Raw genomic sequence first — 22,387 nt, forward strand, 5'->3', positions numbered from 1 at the left:
TTTTTATATTAGCTGTAGAGAAAAATAGACCATTATCTACAGCTTTATATTCGACTGGAGTCTAATATAGGCCTAAAAAAACGTGACTGTAGTCTGTATTCAAAGACTCCATTAAAAGGCTAAACTGGAGTTAAAAAATAAAAAAAACTGTAGTTGTATCCCATATTTCTGGTAGTGTCACTACATAGTAGTCAATAGTACAAGCAAGGTCTTGTATGATTACATCAACAAATCAAAGCCCTAACTATTACCACGAGTGAATACCAAGACCAGAGACTCTCCCTGAATTTGAGACCCCTCTCAATTCCACTCTTCGAGCACTTGCATATGCTCGGTCGACTTCAGTCTTCAATGCACGTGAAACTTCAATCATATAAACACGGAATCCAAATCTCACAAACACTCAGTCTTTTGGAATAGTGTTTGTGGAATTACACCGCTATTATCAATACACAAAGTCTCTCAGTCCGCCAGTCGTGCACGTCTAGGAACCCTAAGTATTTTGATAAAGCGTCAAGGCTGCTAAGGGTGAAGCACTCGGCTTTTATAGCAGTCATACAACTCTGTAAGTAAATCTAAGGTTTCCTTAGACATACTCGCAAGAATATCACTCAATAAAGTCACCAACAAGACAATCTGACAAAACCGGAAACTTGTCAAAATAACAGTCTACGCATGAGAGGAAGGATGTCTTAACATAAGCTGGAACATGATTATCGACATCTTTCCTCACAACTTGAGTTAAAAAATAAAGTCAACTTATGACGTAATAACAGCAGCTTAGACACAGTTGGTCCACTGAAATAGGAGATTCATTGAGATATGTCTTTTATTGGCTATAGAAGTCAGTATTTAGATTTATTTATTTATTTATTTTTGTCTCAGACAGACTGCATTATTATGTGTGTATGAGGTTTATTTTATTTTATTAATATTTATTATTTCCCTGTCCTTCAACGAATAAAGAAATCGGTCAACCGATATGGGATAAATAGTAATGGTGGAGCATCTTCAATTTCTTCACGAGTCATACTCATAGAGTATGTGTTGTGTGTTTGCTTTTATATGACTCACCTCATTGCATGCACGTGGGTAGGGATATATTACTACCCGACTACATTATTATCACGTAGTTTTCTTGTCCAGGCCTTTACTTGCTGCTATATTTAATCAAAATTATATTATAACTATTTTTTTATCATCAATTATATGTGTGTGTGTGTGTGACAGCCGCTGCATAGTTTTCGGTCAGCAACATAATTTTATATTTTACGAGGCGGGTAAGAAAAATACCATTCAGAGAATCTATTTGAATATATATATATATATATATATATATATATATATATATATATATATATATATATGATTTATATATGCTAAACACATAAAAATAATAATATAAATTGGGTTAGTGGAAAAATAAAATTATCAGAATTCATAGGGCATATATGCAACTTGACCAAAACCTAATTAGCGGAGTCAGGCAGAGCGAGGACACCATCACACCGGTGGAGCCGGTTGAATTGCACTGAGTCACTGACACCATTGTTTTTTAACAATATCTCAAAATAAAAATGTTTTTTTAACAAATGACAAAGAAGTCACCCGATTTTTATTGATTTTTCATTTATCATCACCTTCATACTACTTAAATATACTTTTCCCGATCTGCTCTATTTCTTTTGCCGTAAAAATCGACAAAAAATATGGAGTTTCTGTGTTTTTCCTTATTATTATATGTAGTTTGGAAAATTCCTGTAAATATCCATGGAGTATTTAAATTGATATGTTAATTAGAAAATTTATAGATTTTGTTGATATTCTCATTGGCCATGAGTATTTATTAAAGTATAAAAATCGATCAATCGTCGATGATCAATCGATATATTAAAAGTTGATATATATATATATATATATATATATATATATATATATATATTGCTAAACAACCTACAACTATAGTTTACTAGCGAATGATTGGATATATATATGTACAGACAGACATCTCATAATATACAATTAATAAATAAGGTGACTGTGTTTGTATAAGATTGAAAGGTCCTTCAGTGGACATGTGTGACATTACTCTTCTCAAGACCTTCATTATTGATGCTTTGCCTATTACGATAAGGATAGGTAAACACAAAACAAAAGTAACAGAAAGAAAGAAAAAAAAAAGACTAGATCAGGTAGTTGATGAAATTGATTGGCAATTGTCTTTTAAACCGTTTTCATCTGTAACATCTATTATATGTACGTTTGTTATTCGATTAACCAATAACTTACAGTAACATATGAATCATCGTAGCACTGGTACGTTACTATAATGTATTAGAAGTTATTTTCAGGGTAAATAAAGTTTTCAGAGAATTTTTTTTTTTTTTTTTTTTTGAGGGAAGTTTTCAGAGAAATATAGAAGGAAGCTATTTGGAAAAGCATTTCTGTGGGTGGGTGGGACCGTGGAAGGGAAAGATGGAATGGCAATTATTGACATAACATAACCGGTTCTGCCACGTCAAGATAACCGATTAGACAAGTCCTCCCAAACATGCCGCAACTTCAGGGCACTCACGGACTGCCAATTGTTTTGATCTAAACCGTCCAAATACATTTTTAACCGATACTCTACGGTCCCGATTTGAAGTTAGATCCTCCGGCCACTTGCCCATCACCTCTCTCTCTCTCTCTCTCTCTCAGCAGCGGAAGTCTCGGAGGACAACCGGTCCCTGACCCACCCAAGCTTTGTTTTGTGGGCCACCAGACAAAAAGTCAGGAAACTCTTGGGCCCACCACCAATGCCAAGCCCATTTTGGCCCCCATATGGGAATTTTTGCATGTATTCATATTACACCAATCTCCATATTATACTATTATTAAAATCCCCCATGAACCCAAAATACCCAATTATTTGGGAGGATCATTATTCACGTTTTGAAACCTTCATTATAAATATAGTGTGTGTGTTTAAGTTGACCGCACAAATGTTTGTCGTTTTATTCATTCGGGTCTCAAATCAAATTCAATTAGTTTTTATTTCCTTATTTTTTTGGAAGAAATGGAAACAGCAAACATATTAATTGGGGTTTTCAATTTGTCTCTTTGCTCCGTGTTTCGCCTTTCAGGTTTCTACATGTTAGCGCCCAAGTGGCCTTGAGTTGTAGGTGACAAATAATTGTCCACAGAAATTCTATACAAGTCCCAAATATGATATCATTTCACGTGTCCACTTCTTTTTTTTTTTTTTTTTTTTTTTTGGGGGGGGGGGGGGTGCAAGGACAAGTGTAAGCAAGTTGGTACCGAGTGGTTTTGGTACATTTCTTATCTTGGCTACACATGCTATTTAATCAACAAGCTCTATTATTTTCTCAACTAAACCCTGCTCTATGGATACTTTTTTCTTCTCTTTTTCATATTTTTTCAACTAAAAATGATTATTATTATGGAGTGATCTCATATGCATGAGCTAAACAACAAATACATTTTCATAGTTTTTTTTTTTTCTTTTTATGTTTGCAACGCCTCGGTCTGCGATAAAGTTTAAATCATGCATACACTAATAAATATGAAAAAATTACATAAGTAGACTATAACGTGCGTCACTTTTCATATCTGACTCACTTATTCAAAATATTTCAACAGAAATCGTTTCTATTTTTTTTCGGACAAAAATACTTTTGTGTTCCAAATCTAGTCAACAATTATTAAAATCCAGTCAACAATTATTGAAATCTGGTCAACAAATATTGAAACCATGTTAAAATTTGGTCAACAACTATCAAAATCTGGTGAACAATTTTGAAAATTTGATTAACAGGTATTGAAATATGATTTAATATATTAGTATACTAAAATATGGTTAACAATTATTGAATTTTGATTAACAGCTATTAAAATCTGGTTAACAGTTATTGAAATCTGGTTAACAGTTATTAAGAATAAAATTGACACTTCAAAATTTGAAAAAGTTATTGATAAAAGATTAAAAAGTTCAACGACTAATATTAAAAAATAAAAATTAGAAAAAACGGTTATTGGAGACTATTTCCGCAATAAGTATGGTATAGCTAGCTATTATGTTTAGGTAACTTTATTTGACATCTTTTGACCCAGCTAATATTTGCATATATACTTTACAAAATCAAAAGACATTGCATTATTAAAATCAAGATTAATGGTGAATTTTCGGTTTATTACATACTTTTTTAATCTAAATTACATGGTTACAATTACAAAAAATTAGGTAAGTAGCCAATTAAAACGTTTGAAATTGCTATATAACCAACGATTCGTAAATCTTAGGTAAATAGCCATAAAGATGACGTGGTATTCTTGATTTACCCTTTCACTGAAATAAAAAAAGATGGGGTATTTACGTCAATTTATACGTGTACATATATGGACCTGGCTATTTACTTAAGTTTTACGAAACGTTGAATATATAGTAATGTGAAACTATAAATATGGCTATATACCCAATGGACCCTTAAAATTAATCATACGGTTAAAATTAACCAAATTTTCGGTTACAATTAACGGACTAAAATTTAGGTTAACTTAAGCTAACCGAAATTAATAATAATTTTTTAATATTTAATTTTTTGGTTTGTTATTGAAAAGAAATATCGTCACAGTTCCTTTTGAATGCTTTGTAGCCGTTTTTTTTTATCAATTTTTCTTTTCAATGCTACAGGCTACAGTTACACTATCTCTGCCAGTGAGTCTGTCATACTCAAGGTTCAAAATACCGGCGATATACCCCGATATTTTGTCGATATTAAGAAAAGATGGAAAGTTCAGTTTAAAAAATGACTATAACAGCCAAAATAGAAATATTCTTCCTAAAACACCGATTTTTATGGCCCTAAACAGACCAAAATTTAAACCTGAGTTTTTTGGGGCGACGAAAGCCCATTGTTCCAACCGAAAATCCAAGAACCACATAAGTTTATATGGAATGATTTCTTTCAATTTTTAATTTCATAATAAGGTGAACTCTATTTGTTAGCTACATAACATGAAAAATGTTTTTTTTTTATTTTTGCATTCATTTGCTTCAAGTCTAAATCAAGTGGTTCAAAATTCAAATAAATGTTATATATTCATTCATTAAGTATATGTATAGATATGTTATATATATATATATATATATATATTTCAAATGTAATTGTTATTCTTGAAAGTGCCATTCCGACTTCAAAAGTGTTATATGTATAATTAGATGATATGTATATATATATATATATATATATATATATATATATATATATATTTCAAATGTAATTGTTATACGTATAATTAGATGATATATATATATATATAGAATATCTATTTGTTATAGGATATTTGTCGATATATCCGTCGGTAGTTGATATATCATCGGTATCATCAATAGTTGGTATTGAAATTGTTATAAGATACCCGTCGATATATCCGTCAATACTCGATATATCAGTAAAATCAAAACTTTGGTATCGATATCGATATTTTAATCTTTGGTCACACTCACAGACCGTTTCCCTTTTCATTTTATTTATGATAAAGACTTTTTTTTTTTATCGGACAATAGAAGCCTTTCAATTAATGTAGGCAAACATTTATACTTGAACGTTTATTTGATCGATTAAATCAGTTAATTTCAATTAATTGCGTTAAATTTTTTATAGGTTAACAATTAACCTATAACCGTTTATTTCAGTTAGCAATTAACTGAAGTAAACTGAAATTTACCTTTAATCAAGATTGCTAACGTGTACGCAAAGAGATTACTGGGATTCAATGAAATAACTAAGTGTGGATGAAAAATTAGCGATTTAATGAAATAATTAAGTAAGTGCAGATTAATAATTAGCCAAAGAAAATATTTATAGAAATATGAAAAATTTCATAGAGTAGACTACTTGAAATGTAAAATACTATCTGATTAATGACGTGGCCTCATAAATCAGATAGTATTTTACATGAGTGTACCTATTATTTTCATACGTTAATTTATGTAAATGGCTAATTTATAAAAATAAATAAAATTTTTTTACTAGTTCCTTAAAATCAAATTCGAAATTGGTTAAATAGCTACGACTCCCTATAAAAAATTCAACAATTCATAGTCACCAATAAAGAAAACATTAATATGTATTTTACCTAGTATTTGATTTACATAAACATAAATTTATGTATCAATTATTAAGAGTGTGTTTTAATGAGATATCGAGTTACTGACCGGACATAAATTTGGCAAAGCTGTATCTATATATTGATCATGAATCGATAGAGATATAAGTACAGAATGAAAGAAGTTGGATGCAAGTCATAATTTGTATTAATCGACATGTGTTCAATGGATGATAGATCGGATATGCTCAAATATTATACATATACTTTGGCTAAAATTGAATGCTAGAGGTATTGATAGTAACCATGAAGGACAATATAATAAATTTTTACAAGATACCAAGAGATATCGCATATACTATGGAACTTGATATTGATGATTGATCTATTAATTACTCTAAAAGCATGGAAATTTTTTGTTGGGGGTGTCACGTTGAGCAAAGACTCTCTCTCTCTCTCTCTCATAAAGAACAATATACTGAATTTTAACGAGACACCAAAAGATATCGCATATCTTATGGACTTTGATATCTATATATTAATCCATAACATAATAATAAGAGGCAATGCCTCCTCCAACACTAACCACAGGCCGCCACGTGGCGGCCCTAATTTTTTCTTTTTTTTTTGTCCTTGGCCTTTAATTATTTATTTATTTTCCTCCATCTCTCATCAATATTTTTTGTTTAATTTTTTTTTTATGTATATTATGATCATAATTACTAATACTATATCAATAACATACATTATTTGGAGTATATGTTTATATATATATATATATATATATATTCTTTTAAAAAATTTATGTATATTATGATCATAATTACTAATACTATATTATACTATATCAATAACATACATTAATTGGAGTATATGTTTTTATATATATAAATATATTCTTTTAAAAATTATGTAATATTAATATTACACTTAGATTTTATATTAATATAAATATAAGAAGCTTTTTTTTATTTTCGATTTCTCTATATCTTTTTTTTTTAAATTTCTTTTATCAAAATTTAACTTCAACTTTTATTTACCTAATTTTTTTTTCCATAATAATTCTAAAAACTCTGACAGATAGGAAAACATGCAGTATTTTGAAAAACTTTGAATCATAAAAGAGTTTTTTCCCTATCTTTTGTTACTTTTTAAAAAAATCATTGACAACGATTTTGCTAAATTTAATTTGATACAATTAAAAGTCTTCAACTTACTCTATTTTCCTTATTTTTATTTTCCACCTTTTGTTTAAAAACAATAATAATTTTGCTGACTCGCGCAACGCGCGTTGCCGAAACTAGTTTTTTTTGTCGGGGGTGACACGTTGAGCAAAGACTCTTTTTCGCTCTCTCTCTCATAAAAAAATGTACTGAATTTCAGCGAGACACCAAGAGATATCGCATATAGTTTGAACCTTGATATCTATATATTAATTACTCTAAAAGTATGGACATTTTGTTGACGGGGTTGCAACGTTGAGCAAAGACTCTCTCTCTCTCTCTCTCTCTCTCTCTCTCTCTCTCTCTCTCTGATTAAGAGCAATGTACTGAAAGATAATACATAAAAAAAATTACCGAATTACAATACATAATAAAGCAAGCCTTACAACAATGTAATAACTCAAAACTCTATTGATAGATGTGTTTTATACACGTTAAACTCCTATTTTTCGACTTGAATTTAATGCGTTCTCGAGTGACTTTTAGTGTTTAATGTATCTGTGAGTGATTTACAGGTTTGATAGAGTATTTTGATGCTAAAGATGTAATCGGAGCAAGTCAAGATGATTCAAATATTTGTGGACAACTTCGAGCGAAACAAGAAATACGACGTCCTCTTCTGCACATTTTGAAATTTTAAATTGAATATTTTAGACGATCCAGTTCCGGAATTCAATAGAGCTTTCTCTTAGCTTTTCAACGCATGTTTATTTGCGAAAATTGGGCATCGGAGCAAGACGTTACGACCGATTCAAAATCAATACGCAACTGTCTAGTTTCACCGCGGCCCAAAAACGTTATTTTCGTTAATTACTCAATTTTAAGCGTTTTTGAGCCATTGGATCTAATCCCAAGGCCCGTATTTCTCCGAAAACCTAAAGAAGAAGACCACCGCTTGTCGACGACTAACAACTGCGACTTAGTATTTTTTCTTCTAATCTTATTCATTGACATTCCGTTTTATTTATGTTTTTCATTGGATTTATTTTTATGATTTATTTTAGTTTATTTTGTTTTTCTATTCTAGTCGTCGCCATGAACTGAACCTATTGAGTGTGATGGCTTAGCCTTGCTTGATTATGGTTCTGGATTTATGTTTATTCAGTCGAAGTATTTTTCTGTTCATCATCTCTATCACTTGAATTAATTCGGTGCTTAATGCTTGTATGAAAGTAGCTATTTCGTTCATGATTTTTAGGATTGTTTAGTTGCTCAAGAGAGAATTAGATAATCGTGGATAATAATCATTTCACCGTAGTATATTCCTAAGCTAGAGATAGTTAGGCTGCTATAGAATCGGGTGAACACTCTTGTTTGTAATGCTTGTCATATTTTTTAGAGTTTGAGATCGAAAGATAAAAACACGATATTCACATAGGTTGTTAGATACTAGAGAGAGATTTATCAATAAAATTACGTGAGTGTGATTGGTCAAGAGAGAGAACGGAAAAATCATACGTAGTTCTAGGAATCCCGATCATATGAGAGTTTAGAGAAGCCGTTGCCCTTGCCTTCCTCATATCCATTCACCCGTGTTTATTTTTTACTTTATTTATTTTCCTACAAATTAGTTAATAATCACCTTTGTTTTCTTAAGTTCAATTCGTTGCTAGCTAGTTGAGTTTCAGTTAAGCAAAGTCCTCATAGAATCGACTCGTACTTACGAAATATATTACTTAAGCGACTACGTGCACTTACGTACGAAAATATCGCAACATCTACTATATAGTTTTTCTCATCCTAATAACAATTTTATATTAAATCAAATATTATTTAACCTCCAACCCAAATTTTTATTTTTAACACCAAAAAGCGTATTGATCTTTTGTCGTTTATTTTAATGAATTATAACAACTTTACACAAATTAGATTATATTTATGTCTTTTTTATCCAATCATATAATTTTATTTCTTATTAATTTTGAATGAATTTAAAATAATTTTTAGACTCTCAAATAGATGTGAACTCACAAACAAAAATTTATTTTGGAAAAACACACATTATATATATAATATTGGAAAATTATTTCATATAATAAAATGAAATACTAAGTATAGCACATTATACATTGTTGTCGCACGAAAATGAACAACTATTTAAAACCTCGGGCGGTTCGATCCAAGGCCGGACCAAGTGATCGCACCCGGGCCAAGAGTGGGAACTCGATAGTCTCGAGCTAGGGTTTTCTCCGATCAACCCGCCTCTCGGGAGAGGTAGGGGGTGAGGAGGAGGAGTGACCGTGCCTTGGTTGTCGGCTGCCTACGTACCCGTGTGTGGGATCAGGTCAGAACGTAGTTCAAGCGTGTTAGACGCTGTATGAGGCGCGGAGCCTTGATGGAGAAGCGTACTCGACAAAGGAAACGGGGCGCGAGGAGTCCTCGGCAGCGTCTCAGAACTTCGGAGATCGCGTATGCGTCTAGCGTGTTAGACGCGCGAGGGTAGCTCTAGTTGAGAACCCTAGGGGCGTGCTTGAGCACCGGAGAACGTTCGGTCAAAGGGAGCGACGTCCGGGAAGTCCCCGTGAGTGCTTCGGGACCTTTGAGAACGAGGGAGGGAGAAGAGAGACTGCTTCAGGCCAAATATGGCATCCAGAGAAGCAGAGAAATCGAGCGTGTCGATAGGAGATGAAGAGAATTCTTGGATTGAATGGGATGGCTTTCCCCTCAATGGGAGGGGGTTTATATAGTGTTTGGGGGCCTTAGAAGGTCCCTTTTTCGTCCATGTGGGACTAGGAATGCGTGTGGCATCAAGTGGAGGCGCACGGCGCGCGCGGCGCAGGGGGCGCGGCGCGCGGGTCACCGGGCGCGGCGCGGGATGCGCGGCGCAGGACGCGCGGCGCAGGGTGCCTTGACTGGCGCGGCGCGCTGCCTGGCCGGCGCGGCGCGCTGCTTGCTGCCCGGCTGGCCGGCGCAGCGCGTTGTGTGCGTAGTGGGCGGCTCGTCTTGCCGGGCTCTTGCGGGCCTTCGAATGCCATCCATCCCAGGTGAAATATGAAGGTTTCTACTTGTCGAGAGTGACTCGATTCGAGGAGCGACTCGAGGCTCGACTCGAGGAGTGAAGCTCGACTCGAGGAACGACTCGGGGCTCGACTCGAGGGGCATGAGGATTTGGCACGAGGACTTGTCAGTCGACTCGTGAGAGAAGGCTCGCCGCTCTTTATGACCTCCGGCCTGACCATCGGCCCTTTGAATGGCGTGTCTTCTTGGCGTCTCGGGTTTTCCAAAAACGACCGACAACATTAGCCCCCCAAGTTCATTGCTCGGGAGGCCCCGGGCGGTGAACTTTTAGTTGTTTCCGCCGGGTGTTTGAGGAAAATAGACTCCTCAGAGCTTCACTGTTGCGAAGCCTTTGTGATTATAAAGGATACTCTCACAATTGTAAGTGCTCTTTCTCGCTTTTCCGTCTTTCTCGACACGAGTGTGTGATCGACACGTGGAGGAGGATCCAAGCGGATAAGAGACGTAGCTCGACGTGGACGAGGCTAACGCGTTTGCGTCCGTCGCTCTAGCCCCGGAGCAAATGGGATATGCATGCGCAAGTGGGGCGTGCATTTGTGTAGAGGCGTATCGGCAAGTTACGGCCAGTTGATCTTTGGGCGAGGTCATGCCTAAGTCTTTGTTTTGTTTGATGATATCATCAACCCGGAGTCCATGGGACTCGACGGTGACTAGCAGGGTGACGATTGCGTAATCGTGACCCCTTAGGGGAAGATCATGGCTTCCGTCTCGGCCAGCTTGGAAGGCGACTACACTTTTGCATTTTGCAAAGGCGTGCTCATTCCGAGGTCTCGAAGACGGAGGTTAATGCTGCGGGCTGATGCTTCGAGAAGACGGGGTGGCACCTGGCGGAAGGCTCTGCCACACCGGAGGGCTTCGACTGCTCGGGGATAAACGCTAAAAGTTTGACCACACATCAAGCATAAGTCGGCCTCACGGGGCATCCGCCATTCCCGCCTTGGTGACACTTCTTCGTCTGCGTTCGGAAGATCGGCCTTTATTCCCCAGGCGCGAGCGCGGGTCTCTATTTTGGCTGACCTGTTCTTCAGGTCGCTCCAGGTGTTTGTTCGAGGAGTGGGACTCGACTCGAGGAGACTGACTCAAGGCTCAATTCGAGGAACGGAGCTCGACTCGAGGATATTGACTCAAGGCTCGACTCGAGGAGCGAAGCTCGACTTGAGGAGACTGAATCAAGTCTCAACTCAAGGAGCGAAGCTCAACTCGGGGAGCCGACTCAAGTCTCAACTCGAGGGGCTAGGCTCGACTCGGGGAGCCGACTCAAGTCTCAACTCGAGGGGCTAGACTCGACTCAAGGAGACTGGCTGGTCATTAAGGAATATGACTCCACTCGAAGAGCGATGCTCGACTCGAGGAGTATAACTCGATTTGAGGAGCAAGACTCAACTCGGGGAGAATGACTTGATGAGTGATGCTCGACTCGAGAGAGATGACTCGAGGAGAGTGACTCGACTCGAGGAGCATGGCTCGATTCGAGGAGGGTGTGACTCGACTCGAGGAGGATGTCTTGACTCGAGGAGCAGCGCTCGACTCAAGGAGAATGATTTGACTCAAGGAGCAAGACTCGACTCAAGGAGCGTGACTCAACTCGAGGAGCGAGGCTTGACTCGAGGAGAATGACTCGACTCGAGGAGCGAAGCTCAACTCGAGGAGACTGACTCGACTCGAGAAGCGAAGCTCGACTCGAGGAGGATGACTCGATTTGAGGAGCGAAGCTCGACTCGAGGAGAATGACTTGACTCGAGGAGCGAAGCTCAACTCGAGGAGACTGACTCGATTTGAGGAGCAAGGCTCGACTCGAGGAGAATGACTCAACTCGAGGAGCGAGGTCTCAGCTAGTTCAGGCCGAGCGAGGTTCTTGCTCAGAGGCGGGTGTGATTGTGCTTAGTCGGCGGTGGTGAAGATGACATGAGTTGCGCCTTATATGGCTGTTCAGGTGCGTTCCGATTAGTCATCATACACAGCGCCTTGCGGTGACTCAGAGCGCGTCATTAGAGACGGCTGCGTGCGTTGTTTTAGGCATCGTAGGCACGTTATGAGGGATGGCCTAGATGCGGCATGTAGGTTACTTAGGTGTGTCACGAGGGACGACTTGGTTGCGCCATGTGGGCGTCTTAAGTGCGCCATGTAGGCGTCTTATGTGCGTCATGTAGGCGTCTTATATTGCGCCATGTAGGCGTCTTACGGGCTGCGCCTTTACGCGTCTTACGTGCGCCATGTAGGCGTCTTAGGTTGCACCATGTAGGCGTCTTACGGGTTGCGCCTTTACGCGTCTTACGTGCGCCATGTAGGCGTCTTAAGTGCGTCGCGAGGGACGACTTTAGCCTGCATCTCGGGGATGTCTCTTGGGCGCGCCGCAGAGGCGTCTTTAGCCTGCATCTCTGGGATGTCTCTTGGGCGCGCCGCGGGGGCGTCTTTAGCCTGCATCTCTGGGATGTCTCTTGGGCGCGCCGCGGGGGCGTCTTTAGCCTGCATCTCGGGGATGTCTCTTGGGCGCGCCGCGGGGGCGTCTTTAGCCTGCATCTCGGGGATGTCTCTTGGGCGCACCACGGGGGCGTCTTTAGCCTGCATCTCTGGGATGTCTCTTGGGCGCGCCACGGGGGCGTCTTTAGCCTGCATCTCGGGGATGTCTCTTGGGCGCGCCGCGGGGGCGTCTTTAGCCTGCATCTCTGGGATGTCTCTTGGGCGCGCCGCGGGGGCGTCTTTAGCCTGCATCTCGGGGATGTCTCTTGGGCGCGCCGCGGGGGCGTCTTTAGCCTGCATCTCGGGGATGTCTCTTGGGCGCGCCGCGGGGGCGTCTTTAGCCTGCATCTCGGGGATGTCTCTTGGGCGCGCCACGGGGGCGTCTTTAGCCTGCATCTCTGGGATGTCTCTTGGGGGCGCCACGGGGGCGTCTTTAGCCTGCATCTTGGGGATGTCTCTTGGGCGCGCCACGGGGGCGTCTTTAGCCTGCATCTCGGGGATGTCTTACGGCGCGCCACGGAGGCGTCTTACGTGCACGCCTGTTCCCGTTTTGTGTTCGGGTGTTTTGTTTTGATGGAGCGTGCTTTCTTTTTGTGGAGCGTACTTTCTTGAGGATTTTGAGCGTACTTTCCATCGCCTATGGCACTAGCCCCCCGAGTTTTGGGTTTACAAGTGTAACCTTTGATGATTAAAAATCTTTGATAAAGTGGATTTTGAAAGAAAAATATCGAACTTTATTAATATTGCAAAAAAATTTGAAATCCTAAAACGTTGGCTCGTAGGCCTTATTGAATGTTTAGAAAGCAAAGAAATAAAATGGGGGGATCGCTGGCTAGTGGTAGTACTCTCTTCCAGTGTTCCGCATTCCACGGGCGATAGATCGGTGTCTCGTCAATGTATGACCTGGCAGACCGTGTGGGGTTCCTGATGAGGACGCCGTTACCTTGCACTTGGGTGTCATGCAGGTGTCTTTATGGACTTCGCGGAGGACCTTGGTCGACTCGACGCTATCTCTAAGTTGAGAGATCGTGTTAACCGTCTTTTTAGCGGTCTTTCCATCGATTCCTTGGATGTAACATATTCTGGCTTGGGATTGGTCTCCAGCCATGATGCCGATTCCATTCTTGGTAGGGAACTTCACCAGTAGGTGGTATGTTGAAGTGATTGCCCTTAGCCGGTTCAACGTGGGTCGCCCAACGATTACGTTGTAGGGGGACTCTTGGTCGACCACTAGGAATGGGACCATGTGAACGACTTCAATGCTTCCGGGAGTTCCGAAGGTGACCGGTAGATCGATGATGCCTTCGGTCATGACTCTCTCCCCAGTGAACCCGAATAGAGGCGTTTGGGTCGGAGTTGGGCGTAGCCCCCCGAGCTTCATGCGCTCTAGGGTGGACTTGAAGATTATGTCGGCAGCACTGCCGTTGTCGATGAGAACTCTTTTCACCAAGTTATTAGCTACTTGGGCTTTGAGCACAATTGCGTCATTGCGCGGATGCACAACTCGCTTGGCCTCTTTGTTGGTGAAATGCATCGTCTCGTGAGGCACGGACGGAGGTTCTTCATACGTGAGGTTGACGTGCATAGCAGCGTCTTCTTGAGCCACGGCCCTTAGGAATTTTTTCCGTTGTCGGGCCGAATCTCCATCTTGTGGACCTCCCAATATGGTGGTTACAACGTGGAGTTGTGGATTGGCATTGGCAGTAGCCGTGGTTCGGTCAGCAGAAGCGACTGTTCCTCCTCCCCTGCCAGACTGTGGCCTGTTCGAGGTGGGGCCCGCAGCGCTAATCATGCGTAACACAAATTCTTTTAGCTCACCCCGTTGGATCAATGCCTCGATCTGCCTTTTAAGATTATAGCATTCAGAGGTCAAATGACCGTATTCCTGATGGAACTCGCAATATTTAGATCTATCGCGAGTCGCGGGATCTTTGTTCATTGGAGCCGGGGGAGTGAACTTGTCACGCGCTAAAGCTAGGATTTGCTCCGGCGTTGTGTTCAACGGTGTGAACGACGAGTAGCCCTTAAAGTCTTCCGCAAGTCGCGGCTTCTGGGGCATCGGAGGTCGTCTATTAAAAGTCTGACCTCCTCTGTTTTGCCTTTTACGGGAGTTTCCTTGCTCGTTGCTAGGCTCGTCTCGGTGGTGAGGGCTTTGATCATTGCCCTTGCGACCATCGAGGTAATCTTCGACTCCCATGAAGGTCTTGGCTCGAGTCATTAACTCGGCCATGGTAGAAGGGACACGGCCGACGATGGACTTAAGGAAGTCACTTGTGCGCAAGCCTTCAGTGATGGCAGCGATTGCGTCTTTGTCGTCAAAGCGGTCGACCTTATTCGATTCTTCAGTGAATCGGGCGAGGTATCGTCTAAGAGACTCGCCATCCTCTTGCCTGATTGACCACAGGTACATCTTGGTCTTCTTTTGGACCATAGACGTAGCGAACCGTGCTAGGAACATGTCCTTCAGGTCTTTGAACGAGCGGATGCTTCCCGGCCTTAATTTTTTGAACCACTCGAAGCCGGGTCCGGCGAGGGTAAGACTAAAAGCTTGGCACATAGCGCCGGGAGTGACACCCTGCATCGTCATCCAGGTTTCATAGTGCTGGATGTGGTAAGCAGGATCTGCTTTTCCATTGTATGGAGCGAGGTTCGGGAGTTTGAAATTTCCCGTACATACCTCGGCCAATATCTGAGTCGTGAAGGGCGAGGACTTCTCCTCAACGACCCCATAGGCACTTCCGCCTATTCCGTGTTCTCGGAGATCTCGTACTTCATTTCGAAGATTGTGGATCATTGTGATCACATCGAGACCGGTAGTCGGAGTAACTCCCTGTTCGGGAGGAGTCACCGGTCGTCTTTCATTTGACCCTTGACCCGTGCGGCGGTTCCCGTTAGTTGGGGCTGCTACGGGGACGTTTGGCCGAGAGCTTAGTCGCTCTCTTAAGTCATCGCCACGCTCAATGCGTTGGGCGGTGAGGTGATCCCTAAGATCGGGGCTGGACATACGGAGGCGCAGGCTTCGTCTGCGACGGCGCGCTCTCCGCGTGCCCTGACTCTCCGTAACATTCTCCCTTTGACCTAGTCGGTCGAAGGCCGAGCGTCGGGAGTTTCCCTCTTGAGAAGCAGCCGGCGCGTCGCCCGTCCGGGGTAGGGGATTCGAAGGACCGGCTTCAAACACGGCGGGGTGTTCCCCGTCCTTCGTGAGAGAAGTCTCGATATCCTCTAAATCGCCAGTACCCTCGTAATCAGGGTCGCGGTCGCGGCTTTCCTCGTTGAGGTTCTCAGGATCCCCGTTGGGGATTATCGTGTCATGCATAGGTTGCTTCGCAGCCAATTGGCTGTGGTACCTTGCGTTCCTCGCCTTTAGTCGGCGGATACTCTCCTCCAACTCCATGATGCGGTTGTCCCTGCTATCAGGAGATGGAGATGGTGAGCGGGTCGAGCTCTCTTCATGGAGCGACTCTTCGTCACCATGCGCTCGGGAGCGCAAGAAGTATTTCTTGGTCCCAGTGACATTTTCGGGGTTGTTTACGCCCTCAGAACGTACGGGTGGTTGGCTACTCATCTTTTCTCAAGTTCGAGAAAGTTGAGTTTGTAGAAGAAAAGAAGAAGATGAACAGAAGGGATTTCGGGCTGAATAGGTCGGGAGGTTCCCCTCCTTCTAGCGCCAAAATGTTGTCGCACGAAAATGAACAACTATTTAAAACCTCGGGCGGTTCGATCCAAGGCCGGACCAAGTGATCGCACCCGGGCCAAGAGTGGGAACTCGATAGTCTCGAGCTAGGGTTTTCTCCGATCAACCCGCCTCTCGGGAGAGGTAGGGGGTGAGGAGGAGGAGTGACCGTGCCTTGGTTGTCGGCTGCCTACGTACCCGTGTGTGGGATCAGGTCAGAACGTAGTTCAAGCGTGTTAGACGCTGTATGAGGCGCGGAGCCTTGATGGAGAAGCGTACTCGACGAAGGAAACGGGGCGCGAGGAGTCCTCGGCAGCGTCTCAGAACTTCGGAGATCGCGTATGCGTCTAGCGTGTTAGACGCGCGAGGGTAGCTCTAGTTGAGAACCCTAGGGGCGTGCTTGAGCACCGGAGAACGTTCGGTCAAAGGGAGCGACGTCCGGGAAGTCCCCGTGAGTGCTTCGGGACCTTTGAGAACGAGGGAGGGAGAAGAGAGACTGCTTCAGGCCAAATATGGCATCCAGAGAAGCAGAGAAATCGAGCGTGTCGATAGGAGATGAAGAGAATTCTTGGATTGAATGGGATGGCTTTCCCCTCAATGGGAGGGGGTTTATATAGTGTTTGGGGGCCTTAGAAGGTCCCTTTTTCGTCCATGTGGGACTAGGAATGCGTGTGGCATCAAGTGGAGGCGCACGGCGCGCGCGGCGCAGGGGGCGCGGCGCGCGGGTCACCGGGCGCGGCGCGGGATGCGCGGCGCAGGACGCGCGGCGCAGGGTGCCTTGACTGGCGCGGCGCGCTGCCTGGCCGGCGCGGCGCGCTGCTTGCTGCCCGGCTGGCCGGCGCAGCGCGTTGTGTGCGTAGTGGGCGGCTCGTCTTGCCGGGCTCTTGCGGGCCTTCGAATGCCATCCATCCCACGTGAAATATGAAGGTTTCTACTTGGCGAGAGTGACTCGATTCGAGGAGCGACTCGAGGCTCGACTCGAGGAGTGAAGCTCGACTCGAGGAACGACTCGGGGCTCGACTCGAGGGGCATGAGGATTTGGCACGAGGACTTGTCAGTCGACTCGTGAGAGAAGGCTCACCGCTCTTTAGGACCTTCGGCCTGACCATCGGCCCTTTGAATGGCGTGTATTCTTGGCGTCTCGGGTTTTCCGAAAACGACCGACAACATACATCTTTTTCTAATATGATCTACTGATGCATTACCAAATTTATTTGTAATATAGATACATATTCTTGAATGATTTTGCGTTAAAATTGTCTATTATGTCAAAAGTAATTTTATACCACAAATTCTAATTAGAATAATATAAAATAAATTTCATAGTTCAATAATTATTTTTCATAAAGTAATATAATTATATATATATAATAAAATTATAAGCAAATAAGCACATCAAACTTTATGTTTGTCAAATAGCCAACGTTTGATTAATTATAATTAATTAGTCGTTAATTCTATTAACAATAATTAATTAAATTTTTTCCCCAAACAATTCTTGTTCATTAATTGTCAATGAGAGAAAAAGAGAGAGCGTAAGTAATTGACGTGATTATTAGTTGCCGCATTTTTTTTAGCGATAACTAGCCGCTATAACTAATTTGAAAATAAAATAAATGCTACTACTGAATAAAAGATATATGGTAATCTGTAAATGTTGATTCAAGTGACAACTCATGAACGTGGTTATTTGTAATTCGTAAACGTTGTTTAAATTGAAAATTTTATGTTTGATGTGGCATAATTTGTTATAAATTTCTTTTGAAAAGTGCACCAGGTTTAATGAATTGGTCATTTATTAACCCTTAACTATTAGACCCTTAATAATTATAGGATTCCTTCAATTATGCATTTGAGTATTGCTATTATCACCCAAGGTAGCATTTATTTTTCTGTCCAGCCTGCTTTGAATCTTAAGAATCATCATTTAATTAAAAATATACAACTCGAGCAATTATTCGTCGGGGGGTTTTTCTATATAAAAAAACTGTTTCTAGTTGCCTTGTTCCGAAATAAATTTAAGATAAAATGATTTTTTTTTCCTTTGATTTAATATATTTTTTCTGCGAAGCAAGAGTAAATATATTAAATTTATTTTGTTTCGTGGTTTATTCATTGTCGTGAATTTGCTCTACTACATATACGGTAAAGAAACAAAAAATATTATCATATATATATATATATGGTGGAAATATATATGTGTATAGTTAGTCTCTGAAACCTTTCATTTATTATTTTTTTATATTGGTTATGCGGTAGAAGATCAACCTAGGGATAACACATTACAAATCGATTGGGCATGTGGGTACAATGTGCAATACACGTGAAATACCCGTTATTAATTACTTCGGAACATATACACACCTGAGTATGAATAATTTGCTGATCTTTGATCAGTGATCCATTTCATGCCATATGCAAGTTGGTCATCGTAATAATTGATCACGCTCTAATGTCTAATAGAGACTCTCCGTTGCGTTATTATTACCCTAATTAAAAGCCCAATGAATAATCTTTAGTTGAATTAATCTAGAACAATATTGTTCATTTGGCGATGTTATTTATTATAATTTTTTGTATTTTTTTTTTTGAGACATGATATATTATAACAATACAAGTTTAGGTGACATTATTGATCAAATTTACACAATTTAGTAACATTAAACTGAAAGAGGCTAAATCTTCTATCTGTAACGGGGTATGCATTTTTGCAGTACAGAGGGCTCGAGCTCAAGACCTCTCAGTCGAGATATGCGTGAGAATACCACTAGACCAAGCTAACTACTACTTTATTTTTTATATCTTAATACTTCAAAGTAAGTTTTTCAGTTTAATACTTTTAATTTTTTTTATTTATTATTATATAAACAAATAAGGTAGCAATGTGTTTTCAACTATTTACGTTAAGGGCATCTGCGCGACCCAAAATTCTATAATTCAATTTTTCCCACTCTATTATACAGTTTATGTCAAATCAGACAATATTGTTTTATATCCAATCCAAGACTCTATTACACCAAAAACACATATTCTTTATCCATTTATTATTTAAATAATTTTAACAATTTTCTACATATCACATATACTCCGCTTATATCTTTTATGTCTTTTATGTCTAATCATATTTTTTTATTTCTAATTTATTTTACATAAATTACAAATAATTGTTAAATCACATTACATATAAAAATATATTGCATAAACTTCTTCTAAGATACATTATATTTTTTTAATTTTAATCTTGTATCGTATTATTCTGGACAAATTTATTTTTTAGGATTCTATTTATATATTTATGTCATGTAATTTTTATGTTTGTTTGTCATAGAGATTTATATTTATATTATTTTGTTATTTTCTATCATGTTTAAATTAAGTTTTAGACCAAATTTTTAAATAAGAATGATATAAAATAATTTAAAGAGTATGATATTTTTTTGTATAAAATAATATAATAATAAATTAAATATATAAGTTAAAATAATTTAGGATTGTTTTGATATTAATGAAAGAAATTTAATATTATTATAATCCCACTCTATTATAAAGTGGATGAATAGTGGAACTCCAAATGTAGAGTTTTTTTTTATTCACAAACTCTATAATACAGTGAAAAATAGAGTTGGATTGGAGACAATTACAAATTATTATAGAGTGGGTTCGAGATTGTCTAATTCTATTTTTTTTAAATATTTTGAGAAATGTGCTACTTACAAGTGCATGACATCTCTCGACTCTTGAGCTAGTTTTTTTAGTGTGAGTTCGAACCACATTTCTAACATGGTATCAGAACAGTGCCTGACATCGATCTTGGAGCTACCTGTAAATGTTCATTTTCTACAACTTCATGCTCTATATGTACAACCACAGTCTCGTAATCTACATAAGAAAGATCGGGTAAGTTGTGAAATCTCACATCGCATCAGGAAGATCATGCGTAATGATTTTTAGGTGTAGGTATAGGACTACGCAATTGAAAATGGCTTAGATGGATTAATGTGGTACTACTTATATGAACTAGATACTCTTCTTTTCAAAAGTCAAATTCTTAAGAACTCTAAAGTTATGTGTGATTGGCCTGTAGTAGTCTTAAGACGAGTGACCTATTTAGAAGTTTTCCTAGAAAGCGTGAGAGGGGGGACGAAACAACCAGGAAAGACTCATATTGGTTTTCATGACCTGCCTACAATCTATGAAGTAGCTAAGGTGGCTTAGCCGTGTATAAGAGCTGCAAGCCTATGGGTCGAGACCAATGGAGGTTTGAAGCGGCGACGTTACACCAGATGTCCATCCTGGCATGATGGGGTGTTAGAATGTTCCACACTAGCTGGTACTTGAGGAATATGTTTTTTTATAAGCGTGTTGCATCTCTCTATTCTCGAACTAACTTTTGTATGTAAGTATAAAACCCTGAAATAATTTTTTTTAGGTATTACTGAATTTAGAATTTTTAGTGATAATGTTTATTTGGAGTTTTATTTATCTATTTTATTATTAGAATTTTGATATACAAAGAGAAGTAGAATATATATATATATATATATATATATATATATATATATATATATGTTAAAGATGACTTAATAAGTGGTTCTTCATGATTCTTTAAAGTTTTGTACGTAATTATAGAACATAATATATATTATATCAGTACAAAATTAACACGTTTTGCTGTAGGTTTTGCTTCTGTTTTGATTGACCCTCTCTCTCGCTCTTCACTCTTTTCTTTTTCCTCTTTTCACATTCGTTTCTTTAAAAAAAAAAAAGTCACCCAATAGCTTAAGATCTTTCATTTTTCAGAGTCTAAAGTAATTAGAAATCGAGTTTCTCTATCCAGTCATCATGGTATTCTCGTTATATTATTTTCATTTTTCTAAAAAAAGTATATTTTTGGTGGTTTAACCCGTTTTTAAAACGCTTGTTCTGGAGTCTTTGTTTATTATTTCGAGACAATTCTTTTTTTAATTTTAAATTTCACGGTGTCATCTATAAGTTAGTTTTATTTGTATAATTGTTTTATCTCAGAAAAAATGTTTGACGAATATAACGAATTAGAATCAGGTGTACAGACTGTTTCGCTGGCTGACCTGTTTTGGATTTCATATTTTGAAACACTTACTCTTTTGGCTACGTTGATCTTTATAATTTGATTTTTTTTTGAAAAATTTACGTATGTCTCTTGTTCAAACCACTTATTTTGACAATTTTTGAATGAATAACTTTTATTAAACAACCGTTTCAACATCAGTGTGCAGATCAGATAATACAAATTAAACCCTAATTTTTTAGTATTGTTAAATTGTTTTGTTTCTCGAATTTCAAAGCGGATTATGATCGTATTGTTTTAGAACGTTTTGTTCATAATTGTATTTCCTATTTTCTGGAAGTTTTATAGATATTTTCTCATACGTTATTTTTTCTTCAATATCTAAGCGTTAGGGGTATTTTAGTAATTTTGCACTAGAGCTCGTTTCTTTATTTTCCAAGCAGCCTTGTACTATGCTGAGTAGAATTTACGAGTTGGTTATCAAACCAAATTCTTTTTTTTTCAGTTAGATTCCGAGCCGCCTAGCTTTCTCAAGTAGTCTAGTTTTTTTCGAGCCGTCCACAACCAACGGTCGTAATTTTTGAAACAAACGTGAGAATAATGTCATTGCATTTTCATTTCACAATTTAGTTTAGTATACTAATAAACGGTTCATGCATTTTCATTACTTATGTTTTGTGAGTTATAGTTTTTCTTGTTGAGCGTTAACTCACTCTATGTATATCCGTCCGTATTGTAGGTAAACAACTTATAAACAAGTAAGGAGTGTTACGACCCGACTTTTCGGACCATCTTACTTATCCTACTTTTTAAAAACTTTAGAAAATTTGAGGTAAATTTTTTTTGTTAAAACAT

Source organism: Urtica dioica, chromosome 4, assembly GCF_054948205.1.
Source record: "Urtica dioica subsp. dioica isolate 48M chromosome 4, U.dioica_male_clone48M_v1_H2, whole genome shotgun sequence".
Taxonomy (NCBI): Eukaryota; Viridiplantae; Streptophyta; class Magnoliopsida; order Rosales; family Urticaceae; genus Urtica; species Urtica dioica.